The sequence below is a fragment of the Phymastichus coffea genome, unplaced genomic scaffold (genome assembly GCF_024137745.1).
Source record: "Phymastichus coffea isolate CEN01 unplaced genomic scaffold, Cenicafe_Pcof_1.1 PCOF00144, whole genome shotgun sequence".
NCBI classification, from domain to species: Eukaryota; Metazoa; Arthropoda; class Insecta; order Hymenoptera; family Eulophidae; genus Phymastichus; species Phymastichus coffea.
In genome coordinates, this window is record NW_026706955.1 from 116,937 (window position 1) to 141,263 (window position 24,327).

Here is a 24,327-nt window from a genome sequence, read left to right on the forward strand (position 1 = left end):
AAGTGTCGGAAGCTCTTTGAAGAGTTTGGCTTTTTTTTGAAAGGGGATGAAAGAGCTCGATTTATTTGAGAATTTTTATATGCGCTCACGCTTGGCGCATTTGCTCTCAAAGGGTCCCAACGGCCGTTCTACGCCAATGCCTTCTACGAAAATGCCAATGAAACAGCTAGATCGTGCCCTTTGACAAAAAATCTTGTCTGATCAGCTTCCCCCGTTTATCACCTGCGGACATGTTACCGAAATAGAGATTTTTATACGTGTAGAGTTTTTGTCTACTTTATTACTCGTTTAGTAACGTGTATTTACATCTTACAACCAGTGTGATTTTTTACAGTTTATATTGATAAACTTTGTGATTAACGCGTTCAATTTATAATTAATCTTTAATAGTAAAACAATATTTAGTAAAAAGCAATAATAAAAATTTATTAGAATATATATATATATATATATATATATATATATATATATATTTCTATAGATATTTAATATATACATATATATTATACTTTCATAATAAAAAATATACACTTGTTATAAATATCAATTGCCTGCAGTTTCGTCTAACAGATTTTGAAAATAACGAGAATGCGGCGTAATAAATACCAACCATCGAATCACCAACGAAAAATGATGTTAACAAATGCAAAACTAACAAATTGCAAAATTGAATTCATCAACGAGTGAGTTTCAACGCAAAACGGGCGTGTAACTTAGCAAGCGCTTATCTCTCAGCTAACGTGGATGAGAAGTGAAGAAGGGCCGCCGCCCATCTATCGATTGTTGTCTCTCGCTTTCCGGGCATCGCGCGCTCAGGCGTCTTCACTCGACCTCATGCTGCACTATGAGCAGCAAAGCTCGCACAACACTTACAATTATCAGTTCACCTCTCGCAGACACTTCGTGTTTATATCTCTATCTCGTTCCTTTCCACCTCTTAATTTATCTTTGCCGTACGCGAGAGAATGATTTATGAAAACTTGTTGAGTTTTTCCGCTTCTCGTTACAATTACGTTATTGCAATCTGTCTTTCTCTCGCGCACGCGGCTGAGAGATGCGCGAGCGCCGAGAGACGCTTACATCAGATTGCAATTCAGCCGCATTTTTCTTCCTGTCTCGAGAGCTTCTGCTGCGCTGATATCAACGGCACAGAGGGAGAAAGAGAGAGTTAGAGAGAGAGAGAGAGAGAGAGGAACGCGGCATGCTTCCACGAGAGCACGAATTATTGGACAATAATTTCAAATGCGCGCTCCAATCAGCTTTTTTCTGCTACTCCTTCCTGACATTTTTCTTACTGCGGCAATCATCGGCGATGTGTCAAAGGGGAAATGCGTTACTGCGACGTGGACGTTTACGCTTCGAATTCACATTGAACTTTTTGATTTGAACACTGGAGGTATGAAGAATGCATTTTTCATCATTTCAAGATTCACTTGCAATATTTATTACGTATTCTAGTAGTGTTCTATAACTATTATACGATTGCGGTCATATCATTGATAGCCATTAATGTTCATAACTCGTTTTGTTTACTATAATTAAATCCACTTCTTATTCATTGAATCTTAATAATACAACAATATTTTAACATGAAAAAGCAATTTTGACATTATTATCTTCGTATCGACAGTACGATAATTCAGATAACAAATACAAAAACCTTTAAATCCGCAAAATTCTAGGAATCTTCCCGACCCATAATTACGCTTTTGCTTCTCGCCTATATACATTCATTTTGCAGAGCCCAGAGTGAATTGACCAAAGGTGAACTAACGATCCTACATTTGGTTGATACGTGTGTTTGTGCGCTACTGAGCTAGGTCTTCCAATCAACGTACGCCTTCATTCTTCAATTTGTTTACGAGCGATTACTCCTTTTTGAACCTACTGGCCGGGTCACGTGGTTCTCCATGGTTCTCGCGTGCGCAAACAGTTTTAATGAATCTAAGTCCCCCGAATGTCAACATAAAAAGAAAATACTGGAATAGCGGTTTCTCGAAGGCTCTCATTTCTAAAACTGTGATATCTTGACGCAAGGACTTGACTGATATTTTTTGTAGACATACATTTCGTACTTTACGAAGGCCTACAATTTGATTATTATTGGATTAACAAAGTAAACGCAGACTTTAACGTACGAGTAAGCGTTATAACTGTGATTTATCCATCCTCTCACATGAAATATATTTTCACATTGTAAAATTTAACTATACAACATAAAAAATGAAATAAATAGAGATGAAAGCAAAGAGCTTGATGTAGAAATAATCCAACTTGAACGTCGCATAGAGAAGCCGATATAAATATATGTCTACAAAGGCAAGCATGAGCACGCTGATCAGACGTTAGCTAGTCGAGCAGCAATATATACACCCACAGACATAGTCGCGTATCCGCGTACGTATCAATACACCGCGTGTATAGGCGCGGTACAATCGGCTTGTTACACACATGGCCCGAGCTCTATGTATAGGCTAACTCCTGCTCCTCATCTCTTTGTATATATGTACGCCTATCTCTAGCTTCCCGCGCTCGCTTATGTATATGCATATACGTTTCAAATTCACAAATACATTATACATGCAACGGCGTCCCGTGCACGTAGTTACGCGCCCGCGCCCGTTGTTCGATGAACTTTCATCTTCGTCCTGCGCCCGTGTGTCCGTCGTGGTGATCCACATTCTATCTCCTCGGCCGGCCGGCCGCCCGCGTGAGTTTCTGTATTATGGACTAGGGCTTTATCAGCCGTTAAACTGCATGTATAAATATATATACACGTGGCGAGATGTGCACTTGGCTCCCTGCTGCATGGCCCCTACATTTGAATAGTCAAGCTCGCTGCTGCGTGAGATATTAATGAAAGTGAAGAAGAAGAGGGAACATTGACTGGAAATTATAGCTGGATGCTGAAGATATGAAACCGTGCGAATTGTAACAGTAAAACGTACTACGAAGTTTATTCTAGCTCAAGAATAAAAAATATATTTCCTCGGAATATCTGTCAAAGGATACATCTTTTCGACTGTTTTTTCAAGACATTATTGTCGAGCTTAATAATTTTCTATCTTGGAGAAGAAAATTTTCTAATGAGAACCTGAATGTACTTTAGAACTTTCGTATCGTGAAAGTATTTTTTAATGACGGTGATTGTTTACAACACAAATGATACAACGAGCGAGGAAAAAGCTGCACTTGCAAGTATAATTGTCAAATAGAGCAGCAGCAGTAGCGACAGAGCTTTCCATCGTCGTTGGTTAGCTAATCCTTGGCATAGCGCGTAAATCCGTAATCAACGACAGGAGTCGTCGCTCGCATGCTGTATGTTACTGACTGTTAATGCCAGGCATGAGCCGCGTAATTACGCGCAGAGACACACTGCAGTCTGCCTTGTGCACACTCGCACACAGGCGAACAAGTCGATGATGCTACGTGTCTGCGAGTGAAACGCAGCTGAGCAAGGTCTCCGAGTTTGATAAGCGCAGGCACGCGCCGCCTCCGAGATAGGCTCTGAGGGGAATGTTCAATTTGAGAAGTGTACCTGTGTGGTGCGGTGGCGTTGCATGTCGCGCGTTGATTTCGGCATCAAAGTGAATATCATTTTTTAGACGACGTGGAAGAGAATATCACGGCTTATACTACGACCGCAAGATGGCGTGATGGAAACAACAAATATACAGCTACTCAAATATTCCGGAGAAATAGATCAACGAGTGGGACACCTTCAAAATAATGCCCTCAACAGCGAATATCACTGACTCGGTAAAATATTACATTCGCCTTTTTTTATTTCAAATACGCTGCGAACATCGATTCGAAGATTACCACCAAGAATAGAGGCTTGCAATGTGACTTTTCAGTAGTGTAAATCATAAATTGTCAGGCATCCAATATTTTTTCATGTTTTTTTTTCATTTTATTAACTTACTTGCAAATCTATTAATATTTTACTAAATTACATAATTTTAAACTAAAATAAATATAAAATTGATAATTCACGTGTACGATGGTAGCAATATATCTGCCGAAACGATAGCAGTATTGATAAGTTTTGATCGGAACTTTATCCAATGAATTAGTTGTACACGTATCTTATTGGCGTGCGCATCAATATCAATTTCAAGACTGATTTGTCGATGCATTTATCTTCAGTGTACAAACTTTGATCAAATCAAACATAATGTCGACGTTGGCTTTCAGTATCATACACTCCGCCTATGCAAATGTATAACATACACGTCGACTTCACGCTTATTCAGCAAATGAAATTTAAATCGACCACCGTTAAAATGTGAGTTTGAAATTTAATTCTTAAATTAACTTAAATTCACAGAGTCGTACGCGAGCGCATTGACTCTCGTTCAGTCGGCCATTTCCAGCGTGTCGTTGGCCCTTATTATTCGAATTAACGTCGACACGTGCGACTGAACCGTCGAGCCATTAAATCCCCCTGCTGCGCAATGTCCCTTGTTGCTTGTCGCTACCGCTGCTGCTGCTGCTACTGCTGCTGCTGTGATTTTGCAGCATATCCCGCGTGGGTGACTCGCGATGGAAAAATGTCAAAACAGAAACTCAGTGGTACATGTATATTATTGATGGATTGAAGATCCCTGTGTGGACAATTTATTTTTAATGTGAAAATCAACCTGAAAAATATCTAAACGAAATTTTTTCATGACAATATCTAGTATACATAAGTGATGTTGAACTATGTTTATTTATAATTTAATAAAAAATTGTAACATTTTAACGGACCAACAATGGTACTGGCAATTTGATAAATAAAAGTTAAACACAGAAGCCATGTCTGTTTTTATGCATACTAAATAATCGTTAAATTCATATAAGGCAATTGTAGGCCAGAAGAGGCTACTTCATCGAGTACGAGATTTTTTTAAGGGGAAACGATACATCGCTTTATTGCGATGTCTCGAGCATTCCGGTTTTTATAGCTGCGATAACGTTTGATATCGCTAAGCCCATTCATGCAAATATCCAATCATATTTTTTAATGATTTTATCGTACTGAATGGAATAATCTGAAATAACAACTGAGATTCCGTATTATTCCGTAAATAACTGCTATATTTTTGTTGTAGGCGCAATTTTCGAGCAAGGAACCGTTGAAGTTAAGTCGGCTTTCGAGTACTCAGTAAACTATTACAACACAAATACCAGCCGTAAATTTGAACTACAAGTTTACGCTGACATCATAAACACTGCAGATCCATTCAAACTGTCCCGTTTGAGTAAGTATTCATTATTTTATTTCTCCAATTTTCGTATTGTATTGTTCCCTGCTTCCATTTCCTTTCATCTGTTTTGATCTTACAATTTAAGAATGTTTAGAAGTAATAGAAAACAAATTAACTTCTGATGATATATTTTTCTTGTGTTATAATTTTAAGCATTGAAATATATTTTCCATTCGATGTCATCTCATCGCACAAAGTATAATTGCTATTATCTGATTATCCACAAAAAAATATGTATAAAAGTTGAAAAAAATAAGTTGGCAGCAAGTACAGAAGATATAGAGCAAGACGTCGCGAAATAATGCGATACCATTAATTTAGTCTGGGAGTATAATTTCGTCAGAGAGCTAGAAGGAGCACAAAGGTGAGTCGGTTCTATGCGTACTTGGAAGAAGGGCGGCGCCGAAGACAAGTCAATCCATGGTGGTTTTACTTATAGGAAACACTTTCGGGGCTCGCTTCGGCGATAACTACTTTACGAGTTCGGCCCCGATAACTTTTATACGCGCTCTCGATCCGTACGCGCTCGGATTCCTTGTCCGTTCGTAATTCTCTTCTTTTACTATCCTTTTTTCGCTTTTGTTCGCGCTCTACTTTTATCGTGCGATTTATCGACGCGAGAGTGCGAGGTGCCAAGCTTATCCTCCCTCTTGCTCGCTGTATTCTGATTCTATTCTCGTCTAATTTACAGAATGAACGAACTACTATCACTTTTTTTTAAGAATGCATACAACATGCGTTCAGAGAAAAATGCTTGTTGCGTTATTTATTTGGAAGATGATGAAAATTTAATTAGTAACTATTTTTCTAAGACATTTTTATTAACTTCTTATTATACTTTTAATGATAAAATAAAGAGCTAATTTATATCTGTGTCGATAAGTTAATATTTGTGGGAAACGTTCGTTTTCTCTACCCTACAACATGAATTATTCCATTTTTGCACCTTTTATACTCGAAGCTCTTCTGAACTATTGGAAATAAATTGTCCATCGATACTAGAATAGTTTTGTGAATAACCTAATAATTATGAATTTTTTTTTTAAATTATTTTCTGCCAAATTTTTAAATGATTCAAGTTCAAAATATTATAAACGTTTCATTTTTAATGAAAAATCACACGTTGAAAGATATATTCATCGGCCATATTTTTAATTTACTATCTCTTTTAAAAATATGTAATTTTTAAATATTCACTCATCAATATTTTATGAGACTCTATCGTATCATAATACAGTTTCTATATCCTTATAAATGATATCAAACTACTCTTCCTTCATCAAATATACATAAAAATATCAGTTTCGCGTCAAATGATATTCGTTGCCGCACATTTTCCGAGCAGTCTACCCTGTCACTCATTATATGGCAGCGTCAGATTCTCTGTACGCCCTTCATTCTATTATCCACCCGTACATTTCTCTCGCGTTACACTTCGCTTTTTTTACTCTCTCTCTCTCTTTCTCTTCCGAGCGAACAATCTCATCCCTCAATTTTCTCCATGGCTCGCTTCACCATTACACTTCTGATCGTTTTTACCTTCCTGAATTTACTACGAGTATATTTATTTCTATCCTCCTTTTTCTTTTCTACTTACATTTAGGAAAATTGAATACTTTTAGCCTACTTCATACAGTAATAGATATAGCAATCTTGAATATATATAAAAAGTAAGCACTTTTTATAATTAACATATCCTGTGAGCTTATATCTTTCACTCAAATATTTGCACTGATCAAGCGAGAATCTGATGAATCACTCTAATGGAATCTCAGAGGTACCATCAATCTTGCGCACACATTTCCAGTAAAATCCGTCTAATACTTTTTGTCAGAAGAATTAATCAAAGACATATATTTTCCAATTGCTTCTTTTGCTTTAAATTTTATATTTCGATAACATAAATATGTTTTTATATCATTTTCATATAAATTCAAATAGTTTTCAATAATGTTCATTTTTTAGAAACATTGAGTATCAGATACATTAAGTACCAGCGTACAACAGAAAATGAAATAAGGAACAATTCAATTTTTCATCTACTATCAATCATGCATTTCATCACGCATCAGCAACGCCAAGAAGAAAGCAAACAGCTCGTCGAGGAAGAAATTTTCACGTACTCGTAACCCATCTCCCGCTAACAATTTCAATAGCAATAATCCTTTTGGCATCGTAGTAGGCGACTCAACTCCCTACAGTCTCGTTACTTCTTCCGTCGTTCTCACGGTTCGGCGATTCGCTAACCTAGAAACCAAGACAATCCAGAAGCAAGCGTGAGCAGATCATGCCCAAGAAATACGTTACTGGTAAACTGATTTGCCTCGATGGCTTTTCTCTCTATCTCTGTCTCCTCCCCTCTGCCTGTGGCGTTGGCGACTACGAAGATTGCGTTTGGCTACCACCACTGTTATGCCACCCACCCATCTCCCTTGCCTTTTCCTCCTTACTCCCCTTGTATTCTGCAGAGTCACGTGAAGTGCATTGTGCTGACATTGTGTCGTTGCTGCAAAGCCCACGAGTACAAAAGGACTTTTTCCAGATCCTCCTTCTCTCTCTCTCTCTCTCTCTCTCTCTCTCTCTCTCTCTCTTTCTCTCTCTCTTAAAAATAACCTAGAGCTGATACTAAAATACTTGTTTCCAATTTGATTTTGAGCGACATTAAGTTTATTTAAGGGTTTTCGTCGATTGATGATAGCGTTAAATTTCAAAATAATACACATAGAACTTCAAACTTAATAAATATTCTGCAGTTATGCATTTGTAAAATCAAAACGTAATATTTACGTCATACGAAATACTCGTAAAATTTCCATACTTTCTTTTTGACGACTCATCAATTACATTGTGAACTTGAAGTAGTATTTTCTTGAAAGGAACAGGCATCAATTTACCATAAATATCACATTTTTCGACCATACATAAATAAATATGAATTTTTTCTATAAAAATAAAGTTAAATACTTTATCGAATTCTATGTTTCTGGATTTTTTCTTTGCGGAAAAATACGAATAAAATAGATAGAAAGTAGAATAAAATATTTGTGCATGATCATGAAATAATATCTTGTAACTGTTCAAGGTGCGAGATTAACCTTATTGGTTCTAATCAACGTTAGGGTCTGATAATGAGATTCATCATATATGGTAGCTATATCCATTCACCTTCTAAGTCCTTTGGAATAAAGTATCGGCTTTTAGCGTGAATGTGCCATCAACGAATCCTCAGACAGACTATTTGCACCATTTGTACTCCTTATGATGGGGACCAGGTTGCTTTTGAACTTTCCTGTTCGGTAATCAAAACTGCCATTCGTGCGCGCTTCATGCTGAAAATGAGCATAAATAGCTTTGCAATGATACAATATTGCAACCTAGAGAAATCTTGACGCCAAAAAGATAGAAAAATCGAAATAAAACGTTGATCAAATATTCTTGGTGCTTGAACGCTGTAGTTAAAACTACGCATTCTTAATTCATCCGCGTTTAAATTTCGGCGCGTGCGAGAAACCACCGTGCCGCTTAATCAAAACAAAATGTTCGGTGCCGACCGACCTCAATCACCTGAGGGTCCGCGCTGGGCTTTAGAAAATGGCTGGACCTCGGTTGGTGCATAAGAAAAGAAAAGAAGAAAGGATTCGCTGAGTGCCGCGCTCAGGTAGTAGAGAATCCGGAAGATTTAACCGATTTGGGAACTACGCTTCCCTTCCGCTGCATTTGATTGGAAATCCACGACCAAGCCCAACGGACGAGGGCGTTTCCTATCGCCTTTGTCGGCACTACCAGTCTATAGGTAAGAATGTATGTAATATCACCCTGAGGTGTCTCCAACTTTTCGATATTTCCGTGCCAACGGCTACAGATTAGCCCATCTTGATCCACAAGAGCAACGTAGTATGGGCTTTGCCCGCATCCAAGCAATTGGTGCTACATTTGCTCCAGCAGGCTCCTTTCTTTTAGCACCGTGGAGTGCAGGCGGCGTTCAGGTAGGCGAGTAGTTGTTCGTCTAAAATGACCATTCGAACTTCTCTCTTTGTGAAGGCGAGCCTAGGCTTGTGTGCGGTAATTGCTATTTGTGTAAGAACTCAACATTGTTTTTTCCTTTATTTAGGTTTTTTAATCCCTATGTCTTATCGTTAAATACACGTTTTTTATATATCTAATTGTATTTTTCTTAAGTGTATCTCAATGGCTTTTCACCTACTTTTTACCGCTGGAATTTTTTAATGCCGTCTGGATATATCTTTTCTTCTTTGATTTCGATCGATTAAAAGTTTACTTCTATTAATAATCGAGTTATTTGTTTGTACAAATCGCACACCCAATCCCACACTGTAATGCACACATCGATTGCGACTTATATTAGTATTTTCCTTTGTAGTTTTATCATTATTTGCCAATCTAAGGTAAACACAGGCAAAGCAGCTTAGAAGTGCAGAGTTCAATGACTATCCAGGATATCCTCTCTTCTGAACTTTGTATTTGTTCATCTCTTACTTTCAGTTCGTTCTTTCTCTCCCTCTCTCTCTCTCTCTCTCTCTCTCTCTCTCTCTCTCACACTCGGACTCTCGATTGAGTTCCGATAGCCGATACTTTTACTTTTCTGCTTTCTCCTGGAATTTCGTTACAATGCCTCGCTGCGCCAACTAATTTCATTGCCTCGAGCGACGGCCCAGCTCCTTCTACTGTGCACATTCACTTTAGCTTGATTGCGAGTTGGAAAAAAATTAAAGCTCTTTCTCTTTCTTCTTTTTTTTTTTATTTTGATTTGTTTCACGATTCCCCTTTGTGTTTACACTCGAGGGTCGAGCAAGAATTAACTGATTGAAATTTGATTAGATAGGCTGCCAAGAATTTACCAACAAAGTACGTAAAGGATCAGTTAGATATATCCAACTAGATTCAACGTCGAAAGTTGATCTTTTTTTGTTTCTAATTCAACACAACAACAAAAAGATATATAACGATTAATGCATACTCATGCATTTACGCGAATTTTGGATTTTGCGTATTTCCCTTAATTGAAAGATATCGAAACGATAAGTGCGCTGGACTAACAGGAAAGTGCACGTCTATTGTTTGTGTTACTTTACTTATCGGATACAGCAGATTTTCACGCAGCAATGGCAGGAGACAGTACATTTCCAACGTGCATAAAAAAATATTCATTTTAATTAAAATTAGTTTGGTACATATTTTCAAGCTATTGCAGCAGAGAAATAACAAAGCAAATATTAATCGCTTGATTTTTCAATATTGACAGAAATATCTGACATGTGCCAGTCTAATGCTACAAGAGTCGTGACAAGGTTAATCGAAAAATTGCCCGGAGGAACACTTATTTTATTGACGAACAATTCTGAATCATCGATACCGACTTTTCAAAAAAGGGAACCGCAGCAATAATCACTCTCCTAAATCAAGGCTTCGCGTAGTTGTAAATAGATTTTTGTCAACAAAGCATAGGGGTGGTTGGAACCAGTCCAACTGGGCTAATTGTATTAATGCTTAGTCCTGGTAGGGGCATTGGTGAACCCGTTATGCCTGGATATAATGACAAACGTTGCAGAGGAGTGATTCGATTCATACGCGCCAGCGTTCGATATGTTCGTGATGGCATTGCTGTAATTTCGTGAGAGCGTACATTGCGCACTAAAGCGAGAGGTGCAGATATTAATGGTGTGATTACAAACTGATTGCCCGTTACAAGCACTTACTCGCTCGGTCCATTAATGAATATTTTTTTAGTAAAATTATTAGTGTGAACAAGTTTCAATATTGCGGACTAATAGAAACAAGCCTATTGTGATATAACTTTTAAGCATGCAGTATCGTAGAATGTGCTTAATATTATAAAATTTAAAAAACATAATTACAATTTGAAATGGAAATCTTACAATATCGACCTTATTAAATCTCATGAAATTCGCAACTACTAGTATATAACTAACTACTGAATCACTTAAAACTTATATATTCGTTCGCTTCTTTTTCACAAATCAACGTACATGTACAAGTCAAAAAGAAAATAGCGGCATATCGTATCAACTTTTGAGAGTAATAAAACACATCACGTCTTACCTAAGCCTTTAACACGTCTTACAGAGTCCCTCGCTCGCTATCACATTTAAATAGTCCTTCGAGACCACTTGGCTATGTAGTCGTTATGCATTAGCATACTATCGTTGACTGATAAAGGAGAGCAGTCTCGATTAGCATTTTCACCGTTGGAAAATCCGCGCTCGGGCGCGGATTCAGAACGAGATCGCTAAATCAGTCTTTGGCATTGACGTCGCGAGACGTGTCTGATCGGATTTCCTCTCCTTCTCATTTCACGCGCCGAGAAGACTTATAGACTCGCAAAGTCCCTTTTTCGCCTACACTCACAGCTATGTACTGAAACTAGCTAGCGCTGAGGATAATATCTCATAGCCGCGGCCAGAACATATAAAATCTCTCTCGCAAGAGAGCGCGATTTCGAGTACGCACCGGCAAAAAAAAAAGGAAAACTGCAAGCGAGCCAGATGATGAAAATCCTGCGAGTCGTGCACTCCTACGTATACGTATGTATGAGAGCGCGAGAGGGTGAAATGCGAGAAAAAGAAAAGAGCAGACTGCCAGCGCGGATACTTATTTTCAGTTTCTTTTGCTCGCTCGGTCATTCGCGATGAATTATGGAATGGGTGAGATGGCGCAATTGTTGGATACCAATCGTTTACGCAAAATTAAATCCAGTTTATGGTAATCCCGGCTCAGAACAATAATGCAATTTTCACTTTAGCACACGACTCGTCAAATCATATCTGCTGCTACTCTGTAACGTGATTCGATGTATTGTACGTTGATTAGTGGTTCGTCCAATAAACCAGACAAAATTAAAGCCAATCGAGGTGCATTCGGTTGCGCTCCGATCCAATGCGACTTTATTATTAGTTGTGACGACCGTTGATAATAATTGTGTACCACGAAAGACGCGTAGTTGACGAAGTAATCTACAGCGATAAAAGCAATTAGATTCGACGATCGACGTAAATGCATCGTTCATCGCATTGGCCCATAGGTATGTACAACTTTACGAATACGTATAAATCCAGGCGTATAAATTCCAGAACGATTTCCGTCTCGCAAGAATACGAGAGGGGGAAAAAAGAAGAAGAAAATCGAAATTCGAACGCTAGACATAATAGCGATCTATCATCGCTCGGGCGGCATATCGCATAATATTCCTGCGGACTTTGGGGGATTCATTGACCGAGCGCTGCATACATACACTTCTAAATATATTCGCGCGGCTCCGTGCGGGCCTCGGCATAAATCTGCTGAGGACTCCCTAGTGTATTTTCCTTCTTTCCTATCCCTCGCGCGCCCGCTCGCTTTCCTATCCTTTAGAGGAATATACTATATATAGTCATGTTCAAAAGGCTTGCCATGTTGTGCGAATTGCGATACGTCTGTTTTACTTGGAGCCTGCTTTACGTGGTCCCCAGATTTCACAAGAAGGCACTTCCCCAGTCTCTATTTTCGGCAACTTTTGTCAAGCATGCGATCGTGCATTATCCTGCGAGATATGTAATCCACATTGAAGGGCGAGCGAAATCCGCACGAACGTAAACAACCTGAAAATAATATCTAAGCAATGCGTCCCCCCTGAAACATTCTACGCTGGCGGCGGCAATGACTGGTTTTGTAGCTGTAGAATTGGATTATATATCCGTAGCAACTCACTCAATTTTACACTTTGGTGCTTTCGAGTCTCATCAAGTATACAGGCTACAGTGGGCAGCACGCAGCGCGTTGCTAGAGAGCTGTGTAATGTTTGATGAGTCGCCAAAGCTAATTAGAGCAAACTTGTTGAGCCGCGCGGACACAACTTTTTGCCCGATAAAACCGCACGGCCGCGCCTTGCACGCGACTGCGTGTCGTAAATAACTCATCCGAGAAACAAACTACGTTCGAAAGCAGCCTTTGTGAAAAAGACAAAAAAATAATCCGAGGGCATGAGCCATGAAGCCATGAAGAAGCTTTCAGCGTTGACTGTACGCTCGTTGCATCTTTAACGTTCCCGCAGTGTCTATCCTCGGTCGTTCTTATCTGCTCGTAGGAGCTCTTCCATCTCTCTCGGTCTCGCTCTCCCCACTGGGGCGTTGTGCCTCTTCGTTGAAGTCTCCTCGTCTCCCACGAGGGCAGAAAAAACTAGCGCGAGCGGGAAAAGTACACACAGGTATATACGCGCGCACGTTCTATAAAACTATGCAAATTCCGGCGGTTTCGCCTAACGTCAAGCATTTTTCTTATACCAACGCCGAGGAAGAGAAACTAGTTTTGAGCACCCATTTTTGTTTTTTCTTCTAAGAAGAAAACGCCGAGGTCATTGGCAGTTTCATTTTTTTCCTTTTCTCTTGAAGATATATATATATATATATATATATATATATATATAAGTATATTGGAAAGGTAATCGGATTTTGTGATATTGAGAAGGGTTTCTTAATGGATAGCTATAAAGCTACTTCAAGGATTTACATTAATTATTCATTATAATATTATTGGTGAAATTATAAGGGTGAGTTTGCTTGCTATATATAGTACGAACAAACTGCACAAGAGCAGTGGTATAATTAATGAATTCTTTAGAAAACCTTATTATTTGAAGCATTTACATGAAAGTCAAAATAGAAACAATAGAAAGGTGAATAAACAAAGTCAATACTTCAACGTAGAACTTCTTAGAAAAACCTAGAATAATGAAGCTAACATTCTCCTAAAACTACAGAAGGAACTTCTTGAAGTAGAAAATCGTTTCTCCGCGAGATTCAGTAAATTGCTTTTTTAGTCTTTCGCAAGCAAAATGAATACGGAAAAAAACAACACAATTGGAAACGCTCCAGATGGAACCCAAAAATAAAGATAAAGTATTTCACAAGTAAAGAATTTCAATACCTTGGCGGAAGGGCAAAAAGTGAACCTGCTGCTTGCTAGCTTCGCAGCGAGAAAATAATTTTTGCCCCACATTCTGATAACGTCATCGTCTTTTCCGCTCAATAAACCACATCGCGCAAGAAATCTCTCATACGTGTATTTCTCTCTCTCTCTCCTCTCTCTCTCTCTCTCTCTCTCCCGCGTGTGAGGCGCACCTTCATAAATTCTTATCGTGCCGTCTTTTTCTTCTCTTTTTTCACCCATTCAACCTCGTCCTAGCACCCTCGTGTTTTTTAGAGAATCTTAAGGTTCAAATCTCGGAAGTAAGCGCATGAGTGTTTTTCTATGTTTCTATAGCTAAGGGAAACGAAGAAAGAGAGAGAGAGAGAAAGAGAAAACCTCGTAGGTGCTATTTTGTTCATTCTTTTCATGGAACATACGTGTCTGCATTGGCAGGCGGCATTCGTTGCTATATAGTCAATTACATGTAGCCGTTATTCAGACTCAATCGTTGTGGGTCTTTTATGCGTGCTTCGCGGTCTATTGACCTTTTCAGTAGCGTTAGTTGGCTGTGTGGCCGAGTACAGAAAGAGAACGGGATTGTGAAAGGACAATGGCAAAGGTTTTTAGTTCCTAACTATTTTTAATTTGTTTTCAAAATCAGTGTTTGTTGTCGTATCTTTGCATCGCCCAATACTCTCAAATTAAAAAGTTTTTGTTAAAAAAAATACTAAGATATATTTAAGCTCATAAAAAAATAGTTTCTTAGTTTAAACGCAAGTCTTCACAAAATAATTTCTTCTGTGAATGCCATTCATCCGTGCAATTCTGAGATTGATGATATAAGAATGCGTATTTGAATATTTTAACCCTACAATGAAGATAAACACCAAATTTTTTAATAGATTTGGCGGAATCGATATTTTTTCTGGTATTAAAATTCATTGGAAATTTAAGTCTAATAGAGGTGCGGCAAAATTGTAATCCTAACTCTCTTGGCGACATACGTGCCATGTGATAGCCACTAGTGATTGTTGACTTATAATTCTGGAATGCAAAATACGGTTTCGGCGAAACTTAATGCTCAAATTCTTTAAAAACAAATTAATCAAGCATTGGTTTTCTGTCGAAATGTTAAGTTATAATGACGATAATCTAATATTTATTCACCAAGCCATGCGTACATTAGTGCCTACCTTCGAATTCCACAAAATCTTTTATAAATTGGGCATGTGAGCTTCAGAACTCCCATTATGTCATCCATTCAACAAATTGAAGGAATTTGTTTTGTTATCACTATTCCAAGAATTACTAAGAATTATCATAAAAAAGAAAGGAATTAACTAATCACCTAATTACTGAGAGTTATGTGTATGGAAAAAGAACTCCTAGACAAAGAAATAAACACCTGGTCTAGTAACTTGAGGATCAATAATATAATCGAAGATCTTTCTCGCTCTCGCACTCTGTTAACCAGATCGAAAAGGTAATACCGGCGATATTGCTTTTGGAGTAGAGTGGGTGCGCGAGAGCATCTTTGATTTTCCGGGGCTAAGTTTCGGAATGCAAACCTCTCCGACGTGGAATGGCGCGCTCAGAGGAGGTGGCTGGCTGGTTGATACGAGCGAGAAAGAGAGGGGGGGAGGGAGAGAGGAAGAGAGAGATAGGAAGGTGCTATATATGCTCAAGCACTATGAATTTCTTACTAGAAGCCGATACACGAGGAAACCATGGAATGGGGATTATTGCCAGACGCGCGAGCGAGCGAGCGGCAATTCCTCCGCTATTCTGCCGCCTCCTGGGGATTCGGATTATTGGATATTGACCGTTAGTGTTGATAATGAAAATGATAAAATGGCCAAGTGTTATGCAGAAAGAGTTTCGCTTATTCATGGCATGATGCTCTACTCACGATAAATAAATTCAATTTATATTCATATTCAAGTAGGTTATTTGAGTGTCTTCCTTCTAGATAATCACCAGTTTTAACAGTGAAATATACTGACCACGAGTCATCAAAATAATCATCAATTTTTCATAGAAATCATAATGTCATTTGAAGAACATTAAAGCTCAAACCATTAGTACTTTTATAAATCCTTTTTCTAATGGTATTCGTCAAACTTGCACAATTGTTTTTTGTCGCAATAAAAAATGTATCTGAATGAACGAGACATTCAGTGTAATTATTCATTGTACTAAGATAACTCGTTAAAGAACAACGAGTCAACGTTTTTTCTCACTTACAGGTACGCAATACATGTCTTATTCTTTCTTTTCATTCGCAATGAATTAAGTAGACACGACAAGTTTGCATTTTGTGCAAGCTCGAAATAAATGCGGAGAGAGAGAGAGAGAGAGAGCCAACTGGAAATCGAGCGATCATTGAATCCACGTCTGATTTCTCTCTTTGGCTCTCTCAGAGAGTTCCGATTGGCTCCGTGGATTTTTCCCCGGCAAGCAATTCTTCCTTCATTTTCCCCTGTCTCGCCGCGCTGCCCATTTATATATATATATATATACACACACACACCCAACCCTACTGCAACTTTTGCCCTCCGGTCGAGCAGCCAGAGGGCTTTTGTTCTCTTTTTCAGCTTTACTTCTCGAGTGCACCAAGTCCCTCTCTCACTCTATCTCTTTCTTTCTCTCGCTCGCTTTTGCCAATCGAATGGCGATAATTAATTTGGATGATTGAAAGGGTTTCCTCGTTATCAATCGATTTTTACTTGGTAGCTAGGGAAATTACCCTAGCCTTTTTAAATGTTTACATGTGTTCGCTTTGCTTGCTGCACAGCAAAACTTATTGATTCCCAACTTGTCTCAAACTGTTAGTGCTTGTCATATTAAAAAGCAAATTTATTTTCTTGCTGTAAAATATATTTGAAAACCAAACCATCCAACCGAACTTACCATAAGAATAAACAACTTTTTATATTCAAAACGAGATATAAAAACATTCATGAAGCGAGTTAAATATAATGAACGAACTCATCATCTTATTAAAAAAACCAAGTAATAATTAATTCATGTCATTGTTGAGTGTCAAGCGCGACACAAAAAAAATTCTCGTGATCATATATCACAGAGCGATAAAAATCATGTTCTATCGCAAATCCGCGCAGAATTCGAGTCAACGGTAATTACTCATTACGCATTGTGACTCTCAAAAAGCCGTCTATCTTTTCAATTATGAGACAGAAGAAACTGGCAAACAAATGAGAGTCGAGGCGTTCAGCGTTATCCGTCATTAATTATTTCCGTAAAATCCCTAGCACGGAAAGAGAGACAGAGAGAAAGAGAGAGAGACAGAAAGAGAGAGAGAGAGAAAGAAAGAGAGAGAGAGAGAGAGTTGGCCTCCTCTTCCATTACCTCGATGTCACGTTTCGCCGACTTTTACCGACCCTGTTTTTTTCTCAGCATTACGCGAGCTGCGCGCGCTCATTCGTTGTTTTTCAGTCGCATTTTTTTTCTTTTGCTTCCTATGCTTTTTCTTCATCACATTTTGTTTTCGTACGAAAACTTTTATTTATACTTCATTTCAGTTTTCATTCTTATTATTTAATTATGTTTATCAATTACACGACGATTTGATTAGCTAAGTAGCATGAAACGATAATTTGATACGTGATCGGTAAAATCCTAGTCAAATTGCTTCTAATCTAACCAATAAACCAAAAACTCTATTTTACTGCATGCACTTTCTCTTTCTTAGGCACAGTCGGTCGACAAGTTTCCTCGGCTCTCGTATATTTCTTACGCCCTGCCGTTGTCGTCGTCTCTCCGTAGAGAGCTTTTTGCGCTCACTCTGTCTCTCTCTCTCTCTCTCTCTCTCTCTCTTCCTCTCTCTCTCTCACTCGCAGACGGTCATTAGGAAACGTACCGCAAATGTCTCTGCATGAATTCTAATGTCTCATGCTGTGCTCTAGGGAGCAAGCAGCCGCCGTGTTGTGCGTTAAGTGTGTTTTACCCTCGCGCGCTCTTTCGATTTTGCGACGTTACGGAATTACGGTTTCTTGTTTGTTCACCAACTCCTTAGGTTTGCTAGATGTTACAGTAACGTTATATAACTTTGATTATTATGTACAAGGCTACAACTATTGCTGCTGCTCTTACACGTTGTTTTAAGTTCTAGGTTAATTATTGTGCAGAGCTCAGAAAAAAATGTAACGGCTTATATATCTTATTTAACAAAGAAATAATGTATTCCAGAACGTAGTTTTCTTAGAAATATACTACATAATTAACGTAAAAGGTAAAAATATACTTGAAAGTAGATTTTCTATTGTGAGAAGATATTACCAGTTCACACACATACATACAGACACACACACGCAAGCACGCGCACACACACACACGCACACACACACTTTATTTACATACTTTTTCTTTAAAAAAATTCAACCTGATTCGAATTCTTACTTAAATTTATTACTTATCGTATATTTTTACATTTCCCCTTTTCAAAGATCTACTTGCAACCCTCTCAAAACCTTGGCACAGTAAGCAGATTACAAAATTGCATTTTTAATTTTCTTTGATTTCAATTACAAATAGCTTATAAGCAATACCATTGTTATTATATACTGTTGCTGCGAAAGCGTTGTATGTATTTACGCTTTATACGTTACATATCGTTTCTAAGGAGCGTCGTTTCTCATGGTGCTTCCTAGTTGTTTCTATTTAAATACACGAATAGAACGTAAGTGCATAAGTTGTCATAAAATAAGTCTATAAATTCTTGAATGACTGAAATCGAAGTTTAGATGCAAGTCGTACAGTTATAATATTTCTCATTTCATTAGCGAGTATGTAAGGAAATCCGTGATATACAACCTTGAAAATCATGTCAGTGTCATTATAACATGAGTCGACACGTGAATCATTTGAGATAGTTTCTTTTTATTATTATGGGTAATCAATTTGATTTTTAATTAGAAAGTTATAATAATTGGTTTAAAATGACTAACAATATAAATATTCGATTTTATAAAACAAAAAATAAATATAACAGTTTAAAAATAAGCAATATTTTGTGCCAGGTAAAAAACGAGATCATTTTAAATACATTTTAATAACAAAAGCCACATTTTTCCATCTGATTTTTGATGATAATTCATATTTAAATATATTAAATACCATTCAATCATTTTGCATTTTAATAATGCTCAAGGAAAGTCAGATAAATTTCGAAAATGAAATAGTTACGCATACCTGGCACACACACACATCGTTATTGAGCTCTTTCTTTTCCTCTTCGGTTTTTTGAACAAGCTTTTTATCGTGTGCTTTAATCAAAAAACTATCATATAATATTAATTTGAGCCAATTGCTCGAATTTAAAAAATAAAACAGAATTTAAAAACAATAAACTAATGCTGTACAGTACCACGAGCTCACTCACTTACATTTATACTTATACAGTCGCCAGAGGTTGATTCTACCCACTCTATTTCAAATTGAAAGTGTTTGCCTGCAGATCTGACAACATGGTATTGAATGAAATGTAAGATCATTTAAAAATAATCGTAATTAGTAAATAAAATAAGTATACATAATGAAATAATGAAATATTATATTCAATTGAAGATAATGCAGACCGATAAAATTTCATAATGAAAAACTCTAGAAACGCAATAATATATTTCCGTAGGTTTTCGAAGCACTGAATCCAAATCTGGCTTCAAAGTTGATCAATTACTTAAGGTTTTCGAGATATCCTAACCTAAAAGTGCGAAAATCACGATATTTCGTTATGTTCGAGATTACGTATCCATGAATAAATTTTTTTTCTAAAAACAAGTAGGTTCGTGACAATGCAACACTCTTGCCCATTAAAACTCATTTTTCGAATTAGAGTTATCTTTTTTTTCATCGAGATATAATTGATTGAAGTTAAGTATTTTAGCAGTTTCGCAACAAGATTAAAATAGCCCAATCAATAAATACGTATATTAGTACACTCTGGACCCTTAAATCCCGATTGTTTTAACCCTTGACCCCTGGAACCTGCGAGATTATAACCCCAGACCCTGAAATCCCAATTATCCTAACTTCCGACTCCTATAACCTGTATCCATAACTTCAAATTCCTGAACCACAATTGCCTAAAACTCCCTACCCTGTAACCTGTGATTTTGATGTTGCGAAACTGCTAAAAGACGTAACATTAATCAATGATATCTCGATGAATAAAAAATATCTCTAATCCAAAAAATCGGGTTTAAAGGGTAAAAGTGCTGCTTTATGATGGTTTCACTGTTTTTGTGGAAAAACAATTTATTTACAGTGTTACGTAACCTCAAACATAGCAAATAATCACGATTTTTGCATAATGCTTAGGTGATGGATTAATTCTGAAGCCAGATTCGGATACAGCGCATCGAATATCTACGGAAATATACTATCGCGTTATTCTTTTTTTTATGAAACTTGGTCACGAGTAAGTTTTGAATCGATAGCCTTGGACTGGATATATCGAAGTCATGATAAAGTTGTGCCAAGCAGTTGGTTTCAGTGGACTTGTTAATTAATCCAGCATCAATCCAGCTATCAAAGAATACTTATATGGATATTCTTTCTTAATTAACATAGCTTGGAATATGAGTGTTTACCCAGACAACTTTTCTACATACTTATTATGCTTTGCCGTATAAATTGCTTAAGTGCAGATTTGAGGCAGTTGATTTTCATACACCTCAACTGAAAAAGTAACAACAGTATAGGTCCAAAAATATATTTTAATGGTTGTGATTAATGCTTAGAGTAACAAATCCATGAAAGCCAAGTGTTTTCTGTAACTTTACCATGAGTATTTTCATATCTAGTCTAAAACCATTCAAGATCTACTCATAATCGAGTTATACAAGTACTTGGTATTCAAGACTTCTTAATCAAGCATAAGTAACATCTATCAACAAATGTTTAAGACATATACTTTTACCATTGTATCATTTAAGATATACAAAAATGTAATTGCTTTCAAATTGCTGTATTGCAATCGACATAGATAAACATAATAAGTATATATAGAAAAGTGTTCTGAACTTACATTTATATTCCAACAATATTAACTGAGAAAAAGTATCCATATTAGTATTTTTTGATAGCTGTGATTGATGCTGGATTATTTAAGAATAACTTATTTGTATCAAGTAATTCATGCTGCTGACGTTTGATTATTTTTAATTGAATACATATTTTATTTATTAATTTTGATTATTTTTAATTGATCTTACACTTGATTTATTACAATACACTATTCAACGCTGTTTAAAACTTGCGGTTAAGTTTACATGCTCATACAGCAAAACATAAATTTCATTTCATGCCATGTTACCAGATCTACAGGCAAGCACTTTCAATTTCAAGTAGGGTAGACAAAATCAACCTCCGGCAACTGTATATCTATACGCTCAAGTCAAACTTATGTCGATAATCCACCATTCATTTCGAACCTGCATGATAAATCGAATCTCCGAAGCTTTTCTAATATTTCTACCGATAATACTGCTACGATTTTTGGGCAATAAACTATGCAAAATCAATAGAGTAAAATGGTATTCCTGAATATATACTTTTTTTACAGTAAATAAAAATGCTAAGGAGTAGTTTCAAAACTTGGAATCCAGCTTCCATTGAGCTACCAAATTAAAGAGAGAACAAAATAAACAATGTGACATGGATTTCCGATAATGTCTCAGAGGAATGAAATGCAAATATAACGTCAGTATGTAACATCACGCAAAAATATATATAGTTGTGAAGGGTACATACTGTCGTTCAAAGATAGAATATGTATCGCGCTTGTCAGAATACGTGCGTGTTTTGAATTCCAACCAGTGCAAAAGAATTATACACGCATCTTGCTGTTCAACCTTTACACTGTCGATAAATATTTTTCCAGAAGGTATATGTATCGATCAAATATTATGTGTGTATACGCAAAAGAAACATACTGGTTTAATTATTCCCTGCATGAATATGCCGAAGTTTCATGCAATTACTTTGGCGTTTCAATTAAAAAAAAACATCTGTTGCGTTTGTATTTCCATTTCCCCAGTTCGACAACGATATATTCAATTCACAACAATATACGTTCTGTTTTATTTAACTTTGTATACATCGTTAACAATTCACCTTTAGCTTTCTTTTCTTTATGTAAAATAATTTGATCCTTCGTAAATTGCAATTTTACTACATAGTTATGAATATTTTAATCAGTTATTTACATATTTCTTAAACGAACCATTATATACTCGAAGATAATTGCGAATTTCCACAATAAATTCAGCTACTGAACTATTGTGGATGTTTTCCACGATATTGTTTTCAATTTGAACCATTTATTTACTATTGAGAACGTTTGGAAATTCAATTAACTATGGCCGAAAGAGAGGCCAGTGGAGTTTTCATTTCAATTACTTTGGGAAGAGGTGTACGGATGCTCGTACCGCAACTCGCCATAACGCGTGCGTAAAAAAAGCGTTTTGGTGTGTTCGAATAAATCTAGTATCGAGCGCTGAAAGTTACATACGTTGTGCTTTTTTATACCACCGTATGTTTATATAGTTATCTCGATATTTTTCTACTATCGATGTTTCAGATAATTAGTTGAACAAATGTACGAGAAATCGAGATAAGATAATTTCAGTAAGAAGTACAAATACGTATTACTAAGAACAGAAAATCTCTCGGAAAAGACTAATGACAAACTAATGCCATCGTAAAACAACGTAGTCTCATTAAAAATATCGATCTACCGAATCTCTCCCAACAAAAAGAATTACAATCGTTACCCCGACCAAGTTCAAATCAAAGACCTCCATGTAATCTCTTTTTCTTCGAGCTTTCTTCCCACTCCCTTTGGAAAAAGAAGGATTTTTGCCGCTGTTGGATTAAAAATTCGCGAAAGAAAAAGAGTTGGTGCACGCGTTAACGAGGCAAGTCCTTTTCTCTCTATCCAACGAATGAATAGCTTGAATGCGGTCTTAGCCCGAAATAATAATCATACGGATTTTTTTTCTTCCGCGCCACTCTTCTTGCTGCTGCTGCTGCTGCGCGGATCATAGTATTTGAGAGGTTTTCGGCGAAGGCGATTATTGGAATTCTACCGCGGAGCTATTTATCGAGCGTGTCAAATGCATTTTGCTGTGCAATTGCGTTAAAGCTTGCATAACGAGATTCAATGGCCAATTAAAACTTTATTTTCTATTGAATGGCTTTTTCAACAGAATTTCGAAGATTGGATTGATCGGCGATTCGGAAAGGACGATTGAATGAATAAAAGTACTTGACAAGTTATTTTCCTATTGCCAAACGAGTTTGAGGCTTTGCTTTATAGGATTTCAAAATTTTGGACGCACTCGAATAACAAAAAGGGAACAATATTTTTCATTGAAAAGGGTAAATAAAAAAAGAATTGACGGGAAAAAGATTAACTTTATGAATAATTTCTTGAAAGAAAATTATTGGAAATCTAAATCAACAACACGTATCAAAAGCGATCTTCCATTATACAATACGTAACTAATAATAGAGCTAAAAAATAAGTGTCTACCTCAATATAAATTCAAATAAAAGTTGTCAAAGCAAATATTGCTCGCAACTTGAACTGCACAGCAACAGAGAGCGAAAAAAAAAACAGCTCAATGGTTATCCGACAAACGGCAATATAGCTGAAAAGCCGAACTTTACACAGGGCAAATAAAAGCGGAAGTGACATGTAAGAAACAATCGCGCAACGGCTACAAATAAAAAGAGACGGGCCAATGCACGCTATAGTAACAACGGGAGAAAGAAGAAACGAAACTGCGGGAAAAGTAATGTCTCGTTATTGTCGCCGACTAATAGGTCGCCTTTTACCGTTTCTCTCTTGCTTCAGCAAAAAGGAGTGACGATCGAATGGTTCTCTCTCTCTCTCTCTCTCTCTCTCTCTCTCTCTCTCTCCCCTGATGGGATTAACCCGGAGGTCTGGTTAATCCTTTTATTGGACGCCTTCGAGCTTTATGTACGGCCGCCACGTTTCTCTCTCTCTCTCTCCCTCTTTCTACCTTTCTTTTGTCACTTACTACTCTTGCTTGGCTTTCTATTAATTACTTGGCAAGTTGAGCTTTCCAACGGTGGTTTTACGCGTATTTGAACGACGAAATCTAAA

At 37.1% G+C, this 24,327-nt stretch overlaps 1 protein-coding gene across 2 annotated transcripts in view; it reads left to right on the forward strand.

Moving 5' to 3' along the window:
• The first annotated feature begins 5,124 nt into the window (after positions 1-5,124).
• LOC131672170 (glutamate receptor 1-like) overlaps positions 5,125-24,327 on the forward strand; it is a 100,106-nt gene continuing 80,903 nt past the window's right edge. For both annotated transcript variants that reach the window (XM_058949217.1, XM_058949216.1), the window contains exon 1: positions 5,125-5,246. The gene's annotated coding sequence lies outside the window, so the exon portion shown is untranslated. The remainder of the gene's footprint in view (positions 5,247-24,327) is intronic.